Here is a 15,099-nt window from a genome sequence, read left to right as displayed (position 1 = left end):
GATCTTAAACACCTAGCAAATCAGTTAAAACCAAAGCATAGCCATTCTTGGGCATTTAAAAATAATAGTAACTATCAAGAGAAACTGCAAGAGTCAGAAGTTTTTAGTCAGTTTAAGGCCTACAGACACAGGTAGTCTTTAATCTATGTTTGCTAGTAACAGAAGTATAGAGATCTCTACTAAATGTGTTCACATTTCTGATAACCTAGACAATGTTAAAGCTCCCAAATAAAGGCCTGTCCTCTCCAGCCTTTGCTAGACCTTGTTATGGGAACAACTTCTCAGTTCTTCCACCCCCTGTCTTTTACTTCCATGTCAACTAATCAACTTGTATTGCAGAAATATCAGGATCTCACAAAAAAATCAGAGCCTGGCTGCAGATGTGCCTCCAGAGAAACTATCAAGTCCCCAGTTCTTCCTACCACAATGATACCAGCTCTACGTCCACACCCACCAGGAAGTAATTACATAAGATTGACCTTCATCCATGTACCCAAACAAGATTATTTTTATATAAAATGAAATGGGGGAATGTAAGATATAAGGCCATCTTTCTCTCCCACGTTAGGAATTTCCCACCTCCCAACGACCTGTCAATCTGTGTTTCCCCACCTCTCCGGTTACAGGAATTTCCCGTCCTCCCCACCACCTGTGGTGCTAATCTGCGTTAGCCCGCCTCTCACATAACAGGAATTTCCAGCTTACGTTGCTTCCTGCCTCCAGCATTACGTCCCACTATGTCATTGGCCCATCAGTCAGTCTGTAAGAATTCTCCTCCAGGATTGGTTCCTCTCAGCCTGCGAAGTTCCTATTTCCAAGATGAGCTATCCGCCATCTCCCTCTTTGCTTTCCCCCTTCCCCCGTGCAGATGTGAATTCGTCTGCACAAATAAATGGTTCCTTGTATGAGACCTGTATCTGTGGAGCGTTTCTGGGAGCTAGCGATGAACCATATTGCGCGCCTCTTTTTTCCAGCCTAACAAGTTTATAAATCAAACACTGAGAAATGTTTTTTCTCCTTTCATTTGATAAATCCAAAGAAAGGATACATAAGAGTTTTTGATGCTTTAATTGACTGCCACTAAAATAAATAATATTCATTCAAGAAGAATATCCAGGAATGGTCCCAAAGGAATACTTTGTAAGAAATATCAGTGTCATATATTTTTAACTTTTTATTTTATACTGTTTATTAAATTTACTATTTTCTTTGATAACATGAGAATTCTAAAAATGAAACTTCAACCAGGTAGGGTATTATAGGTTTAAAAATTGTATTTTTAAATACTGTAGCACACAGAGAAAAGGAGATTTGAGTGTTCTGAGCTAGAGATCCTATCATGTGTGTCTGGCACTTTTTATTTTGTTCCAGGAACACTTAGCAAGTAATCCATCCCCTTTTCTTTCTTATTGTTTATTTTAGAGCAGGGTCTTGCTAAGTTGATTAGGATCTTCCTAAGATTCTGAGGCCAGTCTCCATCTTGTGACCCTCCTGCCTCAGTCTCCCAAGTCACTGGAATTGTAGGCATTCTCCTCTACACCCAACCACTTGTTTTTCTTATAGTAATCACAGAAGCTTGAAACTATCTGCATTATTATTATCTATTATTTACTGATGAAGCCACTGTCAGAGATTTTGACTGATTGTCCCATTGATACCACCATTTTCCGAAGACGAGTTCTGCTCCTTCTAATGTTGAAGATTGAACACTAGAGAAGCACGCCAAGGCAAGCATATTAAGCGGGTTTTATTTAAAGGTAATAATACAGACTTCTCCGGCAGGGAGAAGGGGGCCATGGCTGATGTTCTAAAGTCCCAAGAAGTGAGTGTGTAAGGCCCCCAAAAAGGAAACCTCAACTCTGTCCCATGGATGGACGGCAACCCCAATCAACCGCAGGAGGCGTCACTTGATGCAAACCGCAAGAGGTGTTTATTCCAGCGCGCTGGGACCCAACTCGAGGAGTCGAGTCCCTAGCAGAAAATCTTGTAGGTTTATAAAGGCAGAAACCACACATCGGGAGGGGTTGCACATGAAAGGGAAAAGGGGGACAAAGCTGCCAGGAAATTTCAAAGGGGGTCTGGGTTTGCTGATAACATACAACATGTTTCACAATGTTTTACAACAGGGTGTAGATTCTGGTCAATAGTTTCTGGTAATCATTCTGTTTGATCACTATCTGGCTATCTGGCTCAATTTATCCTTTTATTCTCTGTTTGGGGCTGTTTCTTGGAAGAGCTTTAAGGGCTTTGTTCCCATTCCTGGGAGGGTGACCTTAGGGAGTTCAGATGACTGGGAAGGTGACCTTAGGGAGTTAAGATAACTGGGAGGGTGACCTCAGACAGCTTAAAAAAAAAATGTCCATTCTTTCATTTCCCCATTTTCTTTTCTGGTAAGTTCTAATCATGGAACTTCTGTCTCTATATACTCTTTTCCAAAGCTATTTCCTTGGCAGAGGGACGGGTATTATTGCCTGAGCATTAGTACCTGTACAGCACTTATTCTTTCCCTGATGAAGGTGACTAGGTGAATTCAGGCAGGCAAGAGCCCAGGGGGCAGGCCACCAATTAGCAGCCCCTTGTTTGCAGTCCTTGATAAATAGTCCTTGATAAAGGCAGGTAAATTTGGTAATCAATGGGCTCCGGAGATCCTTGACATTCCATTCTTCCAGGGGCAGTCTCCAACTTGCAGAGACAGATGACCTCATGGCTTCATTTCCTCGATTTGACCTGATCCCCTATTTCTACACTAACTACCTATTCCCAATTCTGGCTTCATTCCCCCCTTTAGCTTTAGGAACCCATAACTGCTTGTTAAGGAAATGAAAAGGGGAGTCGGTCATTCTGGCTGCTTCAAAGCTGAATGGGGGCAGCGAGGGGCAAGCAGTTTGGAGTTCCTTCTTTTTTAAAAAATCGAGTCAATCGAGGGGTCCCAGGAAGAAGCTTGGTTGGGGAAGAGCAGGTTGTAAAGTCATCTGGGGGTGGCTGCTTCTATGATAGAAGAACAAAAAGACATGAGTACTGAAATGAGATTAGCACAAAGTAAATGTTGCAGCATCTGAAACATGCCACTGAGTAGCATGAAAATGACAGAAGTGAATCTCTCATCAGGAGGTGGAAGAACTGAGAAATTGTTCCCATAACTAGGCCTAGCAAAGGCTGGAGAGGACAAGGCCTTTATTTGGGGACTTTAACATTGTCATAGATGTCCCCCCAAAATATAGTTAAGCTACTTAATGTCATCTGATTTTGTAAAATATCCCTTTATTGGTTTAACCTGTGTTTAGTAGAGATCTCTATACTTCTGTTACTTAGATATAGATAATCATACTGGCAAACATAGATTAAGTCTACCTGTGTAGCTTAGGAAGTTCTGCAGGCCTTAAACTGACTAAAAACTTCTGACTCTGGCAGTTTTTCTGATAGTTATCAGGCTACATCTTAAGTTACATTTAACTATTATTTCTTTTAAATGCCCAAGAATGGCTATATTTTGGTTTTAACTGTTTTGCTGGGTGTCTAAGATCAAGCTGGTCAAATTGACCTGGATCCTGTCTTGTTAAAGAGTCAGCTGAGTCCCACAGGGGTCACTCGTACAGAACTTAAGAGCGGCTCCTTAGCTCCACCAGTGACTTTGGTTAGGCAGGGTCTCTTGATGGGGTGACTTCCTTTAGAAACATCAAGGGATGTTTCCCCTTTTCCATGACCCTCCTCTGCAGCAGATGCACTGGATGATTTTTCATCCTCTAGTCAACAATCTCCTTGATCAGGAGGTTGTGTGATCCAGAGTTGCAATGCTCCTTAGAGAAGTTCTCTTATTCCCTGGGTTCAGGCTAACGTTGAGGGCAAGACCCAAATATGGACTTTTCTTGACCTCTGTATTTAACTCCAATTTCTAAGTTTGATCTTAATTATCCAGCAAGCCAGTCTCACCAGTCATAAATTAAGAGTAATGGGCTTTAACTTTAATGTCCATAACTTTACAGTTATTTACCCTTTTATCTAACTGGAGTCTGCATTAGTACTGGAAGTTACCACTATCTATTCTATAGGTGATGGCTTAGTATCATAAGTTACCTAGGTTGTGTGTTCTTGGAGCAGCTACTTCTGCAAAACATTAACAGGTAGCAGTTTTATAAAATGAAATTAGCAAGAGTAAAAATATATTCAGCTTGTATAATAGCTATCTTGAATTTTGATTGAGAACTATATTCTATCCCCTATTTAAGATCACACTACTTTTACAACAAGAACCAATCTTTTGACTATAACTTTAAATAAGCTGAAGTCTGGCTTATTTTGGAGTCACTCTAACATGCAGTAAGGTGGGAGGCAGAGGCTTATCTCAGGTAAGGTAGGGCTCTTTACAGATCTTAAGTGTTCTAATTCTGATGTTGATCTTTGCTTCTTCCTTAAATATCATTATGTAGTTTACATATACTGTTTCTTGAGTCTATATAAACTTTATAATTAACACAATTTAACATAGTATCTAAAACATGAATCAAAGAAAGGCTGAAAGAGCTTTTGTTATTTCCACAATCTGAGAGTGCCAGGACTCGAACCCAGGCCTCCCGCTTGAGAGTCAGGAACTCTACGAGATGAGCTAAATGGCCTGCACTGAGAGAGCTTTTAACTTTCCTTTTGTGATTAAATGGCAAAATGTTTTCATGTTTCTTTCATATTTCACAATATTAACCTTTAAACAAATCAGACTCTAATGTTTAGAAATACATTTACATTTGAAATTCTTTATCCCAGTGTAAAAAGTAACAAATTTTACACATACCCTATTGATAGCAGGTCCTTTAATAGAACATTAAATGATAGAAATAAATCCCCAATAAAATTTACTCTTTATAAGTTTAAGATTACCATTACAGACAAGTTTAATCTGGAGGATAGCAGAGCTTAATAAATTCCTTGCTTTAAAAACTTGTGGTCCTGAAAAATATGAACACATTTAATATACAACTAGTGACCATTTCACAATTACCTTGACACTTTTATCTTACCAAATTGAGTTTTTAAAGAGAAATGTAGACTCTTTAACATACTACAATACTCTATAACAGTTGTTTAACCATAATTGTATACACCCCAATTTTTAAGACTAATTGTTCTAAAGAATAAAACTTAATAGACACAAAGTTAAGAGTAAATTAGTGTTTCAAATCCTTGTCATTTTACCATGTCATTCTACCATATAGATTAAACTTTGGTTTATATCAGAACGTTAGTATTTCACCTTAGGAAAAACCTTAAATAGTTTTAGCTGTCTCACATACATATAACCAACTTAGTTACACACAAACTTGTTGAAAATTGCCCTTTACTTACACAGACTTTCTTAGCACTTACTTAGACCCTCATGTATTTCATCACACAAGCACTTTCTTACCCAGAAACATTTCCTTTTTCCTTTTACTAAATATATTTCCATACCCAGAATCTTTTATTTTCTCTTTCCTATTTGTTAACCCCTTTTTGTTCACATTCTGAAACAACTCTTAAGAAATTTCTGAATTTAGATAAATTACTCTATTTTAATAATATTAAATATTCTGTTGTTGTTTATAGTACTCTAATTGAAACAGTTGAAACTTTTGGGACCCTTTGTATATAGAATTGCACTTGTTAGGACATAACTCTTAGTAACCTTGTTTTTAGTTTAGTGATGACACAAAGCAAGTTTAAACCCTTTTATTTACCAACCTATGAAAACACCAATAATGTTTAAGTATGATACCCCATGGAATTTAAGGAGTTAAAAGTACTCGATGTTATTTTACAATTAGCATTTTAACTTTGTAAATTAATCAGATGTCTCTACAAACACATTAGAGTAATCCCATACATGTTAACTCTAATTCACTTATTCTGTAAAAACCAAGATATCAGACAAGTGTCCTGTACAGTATTTGCTGTCTCTTTCCTGTTGAAGAAAAGTCCTAGAAACAATTGATACTAGACACTTTATTAACATCAATATTTTATTAGCTTGACCACCTAGAGACTTGTGAGTTATTTTCAAAGACATTTTGCTCTTATTAGTTTACCCAATTTGAACCTTTTAAAATCACGTGAATTAAAAGTAGCTGGATCTATTTTTAAATCTTAATTTTAGGAGCGCTCAGTTTTGATACAGACAAAACATGACATCAGACAGCACAACATACAAATAACAAAATCAAGCCCTTGTAACTTTATAGGTGAATCTCCATTGCAATGTAACAGATGTTCAAAAACTCTAGTTGAATAAAAAATAGAACTGATCAAAAAATCATGAGCTCAAAAAAACATATAATTAAAAATATAGCATTTACTTTGCTGGAGTTTTAAAGACTCTTTTTACCTTTTCTTTCCCTGGGTTTGAGACCGGTCTCCTACTGAGCCTTTAGGCTTCTTTTATTTATATTTCAATGTAAGCCTTGACTGAGATCTGGAAGGATCTAACAGGTTTTAACAGAAACTCTGTGTCTAAGGCATTTTAGCCATCTCATCCGGACAGGTTGGATGTTAAAATTATGAGAACTTATTTTTCATTACTTTTGAGACTGAAGCTACTTTGCTAAGTTACCCTTCAGGGCTGTCGGGAGGGGGAGTCCAGAGAACTCTCAGGACTTTGGGGTCCACCTGAGAGTAGCCCGGGCCAAGAATCCCCCAGTTGTTCCAACCCTTCCTCCACCTCCGCCACAAACACATGACAGAACCAGATACAGACGGGCGCCAGTCTCTGATCCACCAATTGAACCCCATCAGCGTCCTTACCAACGGAGACTACCAGGCGTCCCTGGCTCTCCTCCACCCTTAGGGCGTCCCCCAGGGCTGCAACCTGTGGTCCCCCAGGCACGTCTACCGGCCACTGTCCGGCCACTCTCACGAGTCACCGAATGGCTGCCACCGAAACCGAAAGCGCGCTCACAGAACCAGACCAACTAACAAAACACAAGACAAAGACAGACAATTTCGGGATACCCCTTCTTACCTCCAAGGTCGACTCCGCGGATGGGGGGGGGGCGTCTTATCCCCGACGAGCCCCCAAATGTAAGGCCCCCAAAAAGGAAACCTCAACTCTGTCCCATGGATGGACGGCAACCCCAATCAACCGCAGGAGGCGTCACTTGATGCAAACCGCAAGAGGTGTTTATTCCAGCGCGCTGGGACCCAACTCGAGGAGTCGAGTCCCTAGCAGAAAATCTTGTAGGTTTATAAAGGCAGAAACCACACATCAGGAGGGGTCGCACATGAAAGGGAAAAGGGGGACAAAGCTGCCAGGAAATTTCAAAGGGGGTCTGGGTTTGCTGATAACATACCACATGTTTCACAATGTTTTACAACAGGGCATAGATCCTGGTCAATAGTTTCTGGTAATCATTCTGTTTGATCACTATCTGGCTATCTGGCTCAATTTACCCTTTTATTCTCTGTTTGGGGCTGTTTCTTGGAAGAGCTTTAAGGGCTTTGTTCCCATTCCTGAGAGGGTGACCTTAGGGATTTGAGATGACTGGGAGGGTGACCTTAGGGAGTTAAGATAACTGGGAGGGTGACCTCAGACAGCTTAAAAAAAATGTCCATTCTTTCAAGTGCACTCTACATCTTTTATAGGTTAAATTCTCTTTTGTCCTCCAGTTCTTTCCCCCCTTATCTCTCCTTCCTTCCTACATGACTTGGCCTGGTTTTGCATTAAGTGAGAAGCCATGGGCAGGGGGAGGGCCAAGGTGATTAAGGCAGGCAAGGGCCCAGGGGGCATTAATTAGCAGCTCCTTGTTTGCAGTCCTTGATAAAGGCAGGTAAATTTGGTAATCAATGGGCTCCGGAGATCCTTGACATTGCATTCTTCCAGGGGCAGTCTCTCCAACTTCCAGAGGCAGATGGCTTCATGGCTTCATTTCCTCGAATTGACCCGATTCCCAATTTCTACACTAACTACCTGTTCCCAATTCTGGCTTCACCATGATTCCCTAATTAAGAAGTAGCTGGCCTGTGGTTTGATGTTCTGCAAGCTTTGCTGACAAATCCATTCTCTCACTCCTGTGATAGAGAACAATGTGGCATTAAGATCAAGATGTAGATTCATACCAGATGAATTCAGAAATTCAATCTCCGTTTTGTGCTCATTTTGATTCAGACTTCACCTGGGAAGCCTGGATATAGTGCAAGTTTGTCTTAATATTTTCTATAGATGTGTTGGGAACCAGTACCTTTTATAAGATTGTCTATTTTGGGAAAAATCAAACAGATCTGTACTTATAGGACTGTGGGTTTTAATGAACAAAAACAAGCAAGTCTTGGAGAATAATTATTTTATTGGAAGTGTGAAATATTGATGTGTAGGCCAAGTTATATCACATTGTATTAATTATTTTTGGAATCTCTTTAGAATATATTTTAATTGATATCTCTATTTTGGTTTGCTCAGTTTGGATTTCCCTTCAAGTTACAACCCCTATCTAGACTCTTCTTTCTTTATAGTCTATTTGCTTTTATGTGACTATAATCTTTTCTTGTTTTTTTTTTTTATTGTTGTTATATTTTAGTTTCTCTTCTACTTTTTTTTTTGTTTCTGTTGATATAGTAAAAAAATTATGTCAGCTAAGATTCTTCTTCTATATACTGAATCAAGAACCCAGGAAATTTCAGGGTTTCAAGGAATCTTAGTAACCAATCAAAGATCCATGTAGTACTTCCTAATGTGTTAATCATCTGGCCAAATTGTTATGATCAACAACCTACAATTTAAAAATATTATAGTATAGTAAGTGGTCACAGTCAGATTTGAACTCAGATTCCTTAATTAGCCCAGTATTCTGCAGTTTTACTATTCTGAATGTATTTTTGTTCATTTATTTTTCATTGGTTCTTTTGAGTTACACATGACAATAGGAGTCATTTGACATAATTATAAAACATGGAATATATCTTGTTCTAATTCTGTCCCTAGTGCCTCTTATCCCTGCCCCCCACCCAGCTCCCCTTATTCTACTCCACTTATCTTTCTGTCATTTGCCTATTGATATTTGTTAAATTAATTTCTTTCAGATGTCTAAAATGGCTTCACTATGATGTAGTCATATATGTACGTAGAAAAATTGTGCCAATTGTATTCCAGTGTACCCCTTTGCTCATCCCTCTCCCTTCCTTCACTCCCATTTGTCTATTCCACTGAAATTAAATTCTCTTTTTTCATCTTCCCTCCCTTTATTTTGGATTAGGTTGAACATACCAGAGAAAACATTGAACCTTTGATTTTACAAGAATGGTTTACTTCACTTAGAATGATAGTTTTCAGATCCACCCATTTATTAGAAAATATCATCAAATCATTTTTTATGGCTGAGTAATACTCCATTGTATCAATATACATTTTCTTTATCCATTTATGTGTTGAAGGGCACCTAGTATGGCCCCATAGTTTAGATATTGCTCTGCTATAAACATTGATATGACTGCCTCACTGTAATATGCTGATTTTAGTTCTTTGTGTATATATACCAAGGAGTGGTATAACTGGGTCAAATGGTGGTTTCATTCCTAGATTTTAGAGGAATCTCCACACTGCTTTTCAGAGGGATTGTACCAATTTGCAGTCCCACCAACAGTGTATACCTTTTATCCTTCATTCTTGACAACCTTTATTGTCACTGGTATTCCCAAATATTGTCAATTGGTTGGAATGAGATGGAATCACAGTGTAGTTTTAACTGCTTTAACAATAAAATAGGAGAGCATGTCAAGTGAACCAATCTGAAAAGTATATGAGTGAAGTTATGCATGATACCCATCTAGAGCATCAGAATGTAAGTAAAAGGAAGGACAAGTTTGAAGTGGAACAAGGCCAAGATTTAGAGGCATAGGTTTTGAGGAAAGTGATCAGAATATTAGGTTTTGTGGTCACTTTGATCAAGACCAAGCAAACATTAATGACAGAGACCATTGGGAGCTATCTATATAGACTTATTTAAAAATGAGGGCATACTGAATAGGTTGTTACCTTCTTTTAAGGTTTATTGGAGAGTGGGCAAAATTCACATTTCTGTGGAAAGATGTTAAAATAATTTGAGCCACTGGGAAGAGTCCTCAGAGCAGAGGAATGTGAGGATGGTTTAGAGTACCTCAAGCACCAGGGGACTTGAAGTTCCTGAACTCCATGGTTGTATTGCCCCTAATAGATGTCTGCTGTCCCTCATCCAGCTCACTGATACCATTCCTATGTAGGGTAGGGTAGTGGTATAATTAGTTGACAGAGTCATCATGAAATTACAGTTGGGTAGTTGGGTAACATGTTCATGTTTAGGTCATTGACTGAGATGCAATTTAGTTTGTTTTCTCAGAGCAGGAGATAGAACTCCTGCTCTTGGTCCTTTGAGCACAACCTTGAGTCAGAAATCTTCATCTTCTTAGGATGAAGATTAAAAAATAGGGGATTGCCTTTGAGTCCTACAGGACAGTGTCTTTAGAGTGGGAGCCCACATGAAGGAAGTTACTTAGATTGTACTTAGGGAAACAGAGATGCAGCTTCCAGTAGTCTTTCCCCTTAAGTTTTTGCATTCCTACAGAATTACTTGCTATTTTACTGAATAGGAAAATGAGTTGGATTTTATAATTTGTAGTGCCTCCATCTCTCAGAGAAAAATTATTTTCAGTAACAATATACAAATTTTTTCCACTATTTTACAATCATCTTTCAAACAATTAAAATGGATTGGGTAACTCCTTATGGTATTTCTTATGGTATTTCTGGGTAAGGGGAAGAACAGGTTCTTTTCAGTAGGTGGTTTCCTTGCTGAAAAACGGAACCTGCCATTTTCAAGTTAATCTGTTAGTCTTTGATCCCTGGGAGAGACAAGGATGAATGGAGAGTGTATCTTCTACCTAATCTGGGTTATCAGTTTCTATTTCAATTTGGATAATAAAAGTGATTTCCATCATCACTTGGATTTTCAGTTAAACCTTCAGGACAATTTTTTTTTTTTTTTTAAGTTTTATTCTCAGGTTCTGCCAACATATTGACCATAACCTTTAAAATGGAACTAAGAATGCCTTCATTTCATGTTCCATAGATTGGGAAAAGTAGAGGCAGAGAGAGGTTAAAAACAAACAAACAAAAAAGGCTTCTAAAAACAGAGACATTTCCTGGTAAATGGATGGAGTTGGAGAATATTATGCTCAGTGGACTAAGAAACCAAAGGCTGAATGTTTTCTCTGATATGTAGATATTAATTCACTATAAGGGTCATGGGGAACTAGGGAATTATAGAGTTAATTTTATTAGAAAGAGTGGAGTGAAGGGAGGTAAAGGGAGTATGGGGGTAGGAAGGACAGTAGAGTGAAATAGGCATTATTACATCATGTACATATATGACTGCATGACCAATGTCATCCTAGAATATGTACCATCAGAAAATGAAAAATTACACTTATTTATGTATGATCTATCACAATGTATGATTGCATTCTACTGTCATGTACAACTAATTACAACAGACTAAAAATTAATTTAAAAAGGAGGTAATATGTTAATTATATCTGTCTAGAAACCTCTTTAATATAGTGATATCCAGATATTCACCAAATTTTATTTCTTTGGAAACCTGGTCTCACTCATTTTATGAATTCATTTTTCCTCTAATGATTATCAAGGAAATCTGGACCTGTTGAACCTGGGCCTACATCCTATGGGAGCAACAATAAATCTTATATCAAGGTAAGGTGTGCATTTGTGAAATTCATGTTTTTGGTATGAATTTTGTTTTGTGAAGTGTATACCATTAAAATTAGCAGTGTTATTTTCTATTGGAATTTTGCAAAAGAAACCTATTATGTGGACTTTATATTTTTATTTTTTTATTGTAAATAGTCTTCAAACATTTAAGGGTAGTAGCCCCCGAAAAATAACATATTGGAAAATATGTAATAATATAATTGCATTAGATAGAGCCTTCCAACTGTAGAGAGATAATGAAATTTGGCCAATGATTCTTTTGTTTAATTTAGCTTACTCTTACCTAAGTCCTAGTGTTGTGAATTATACAATATTTAATTCTAAATTAATTTCTAATTAATTAGTTTTGATAATTATCATGATGACTTTTGTTTGAAAGCTGTATGGCACATTGCCTGTAATTTTGTTTTCTTCTCTCTCTGATACACTTTATATTTTAGTATCATTTTATTTTGGGAAGAGCTTTTTCTCTATTTTAATCCTTGGTTCTACTTTTGCACTAGAATAATGTTAGGAACTGTGACAATTTAGAAATTTTAAATGTTTTTCAAAATTTGTATTGTAAAGGTGTTGCCCCGTGTTTTCTTCGTGCTTCCATTGAAAGAGTATTTAAATCTATCTGAAGTATTTATTCTACAAAATAACCAGTTCTACAAGAAAAGACTCACTGGTCATAATGTACAACATTAATTTCAGTCTGTTTTTGCATTGTTGTGTTTTCAAATATCCACTCCAAGACCTCATATCACATTCTAAGATTCAAATTTTAGATTTTTCTGTATTTATTTATTTGAATGTTAGTTTTAAATGTCTTCTGCCACTCAGTATTATGTAAAATTAGGAAACAGTTTTGTGTATCTTGGAACACTTAGATTACAGATTTGAATGTAAGAAAGATTGATATATTTGACATGAACAAATGGGCAGAAAGTAAGATTTCTACTTAATGAAGTTTTCTACATAATATGATAATCAGGAAGTAGCTAATAATTAGGGTATTGAATTTCTAAAAATGTGGCTTAAATTTATATTCTCTTCTAAGTTATAGAAGTTATCATTTCAGGTGAGTTATATTGAAATAATGTCACAAATTAGAAATAAACAAATTAGAGGATTGTTATAAATATTAAACTAGATTTTAGATTCTTCCTATATTGAGTTTTGGTTGGGTTTTTAGATAATATCTTAAACATTTTTTGACATCCTACCCATGTGCTGTTAGATGTCTTTTACTGATATACATACATTTTAGAATTTTGATGGCCAGTTCTTTCTTTCAGAGGGAAATATATGAAATATCTCTTTTTCTATTTCCCTTTACCTCTCCTGATAATGTTAACAGATTTCAAGTAGTAGTTTATAACAGTACTTAACCATTGAATTACTAATTTTATAGTAATATACCTGAACACCTTGTTATAGAAATACTAAACAAAAAAGCAACAGTAATATAATACATATCAGTGTTATCAGTATTTATGATGATTATGATGATGATGATTATCATTATCTGTAGTGCTGGGGATTGAACCCAGGGTCCCGTCCATGTGAGGCAAGCATTCTATCAACTGTACTATATCCCCCAGCCCTATCAGTAATATTAATTTGAAAAAAAAAAAAAAAAGACTGAGTTACATTTCCTTCAATACTTTCCTGTTAATTCCTTTCTTTACTTCCTTACCTTAAACTCTTATTTAGTTGGTAGGTCCTATCTCTAACTATTTGGTTATTCCTCTTTGTCTTTTTAAAAATTATTTATTTCTTGACTCAGTATTTCTTTACAGAAAACCTTTTTTGTAGCCATATGTGTTTTGTATAGTTAGACTCCTTTGTTGCTGTGTGCAGATTTCATTCACCAAAAATTGCCCCATAAGATTTAATCTTGTCTTTCTTGGATGGAGCTGAATGCATGTAATCATTTCTCTTTTGTTGTTTGGCACACAAGTTGGAAGCATTTTATAGTCTTTGTGACACTAACACACCTTAGTTACAAAGTAGTCCAAAAAACCCAGATATATGTCTTTATCCTTAAGAGATGTTTCTTGTAAATGAAGAAATCATGTGAACACATTGAAAATATAAGTAATTACATTTAAATGTCTTAAAATTCAAGATTTTTACAAAAGTACTCCAAATCCCAGATGGCTAAAATATTTCTCCAAGGTTATTTTGATTAAGAAATTAGTGTATTAGATGTAATACTATTTGTGTAATAATCAATTCAAGTTAAGGGGCAACATTTTTGAGATATCTTTATCATCTCCCCTACCTAACAGTTAACCCATGAGAACATGCAGGTCATGAATAGCTGAATTGGGGTTTGAATGTATATTGCAAAAATTCAGAACCCACTGTGTCCTATACTAATGCTAAATGTTATGATGATTTCTGTCAAATTTAATGCTTAATACTTGTATCATGCTCTGTTCTTCCTAGAATATCCCTGAAGGAAATGGTGAATTATGTGAAAATTTCTGGCAATCCAGGAACATTGGTAATCTCTATGCAGACTGCCCATTCTTATGCTTCTTATTGACTTGAAATTACAGTATTTCATGTGTATTTTACTGTTTTTATCATAAAGCAAAATGTCATCCTGAGAAACAGGAAAATCAAGCCTTTTTGGACCATGATATTTCTGAGAGTGAAATGAAATGTGTGGTTTTAACCCTTCGTGTAAGAACTATCAAAGTAAAGAGCTTGCATGGTGCTCCTCCTTCCTCAACTGACATAGAGGCAAGGTGCCTTGTAATACTTTTTTTTCCCAACCCTACTGTTTACATATTATCTCCTATATTCTCATAATGATGACAGTGATGCTAGAAAGAAATATAATCTCCCTCCTAGTTCACAATAGCAAATAAGTATAGCACCAAGAGAGACCTGTGCAGGATTGAGAGTTGTAGAAGTTGGTAAGAGAAATCAGTTGTCAGATATGCTATTGGGGAAGGAAAAATTAGAAAGAAAACCAAATGAATAGTGGTGAATCTGAAGGTGAGAAGGGAAAAATGGAAAGTGTTCTTTAAAGAGGAGAAATATAAATACCTTTATTGAATAGAGACTGAAGACAGAGGGTGTAATGCACACAAGAAAAATAGTGAAGTTAAAATAGCAGGAACTGTAGACTTGATTCTTCTGAAGTATTGGAAATTCATTTTAATTAAGAAGTGAAAGAAAACATAGTTCTCACTTCTTTTAGATTCATGGAGTATTTATGTAGTTCTGATGTGGATAGTTATGTGAACAGAATATGCAATCAGTGAAGATCTTTCCAAGTGTGGCATTTAAGCTGAGAAGTACAGAAGGGAAGGAGCCAGCCACACAAATGTTTATGGGAGAAAACATTCTTGACAGAGAGAACATTCTTCTACTATTGG

The 15,099-nt window shown here is 36.6% G+C and overlaps 1 long non-coding RNA gene across 2 annotated transcripts; it reads left to right on the top strand.

Moving 5' to 3' along the window:
• The first annotated feature begins 1,008 nt into the window (after nucleotides 1–1,008).
• On the top strand, nucleotides 1,009–14,477 carry LOC306659759. Of its 2 annotated transcripts, XR_013763426.1 has the most exons (4): nucleotides 1,009–1,248; nucleotides 11,641–11,704; nucleotides 14,159–14,216; nucleotides 14,307–14,477. It is a non-coding gene; the product is annotated as an uncharacterized lncRNA (long non-coding RNA). The 2 variants fall into 2 exon arrangements; XR_013763427.1 differs by lacking the exon at nucleotides 1,009–1,248 and having other exon boundaries at nucleotides 11,597–11,704.
• Nucleotides 14,478–15,099: the final 622 nt, after the last annotated feature.

This window comes from Sciurus vulgaris, assembly GCF_902686455.1.
Source record: "Sciurus vulgaris genome assembly, chromosome: 4".
Classification (NCBI taxonomy): Eukaryota; Metazoa; Chordata; class Mammalia; order Rodentia; family Sciuridae; genus Sciurus; species Sciurus vulgaris.
The sequence above is the reverse complement of the archived record's forward strand: the minus strand, read 5'-3'. Positions and strand labels throughout refer to the sequence as shown.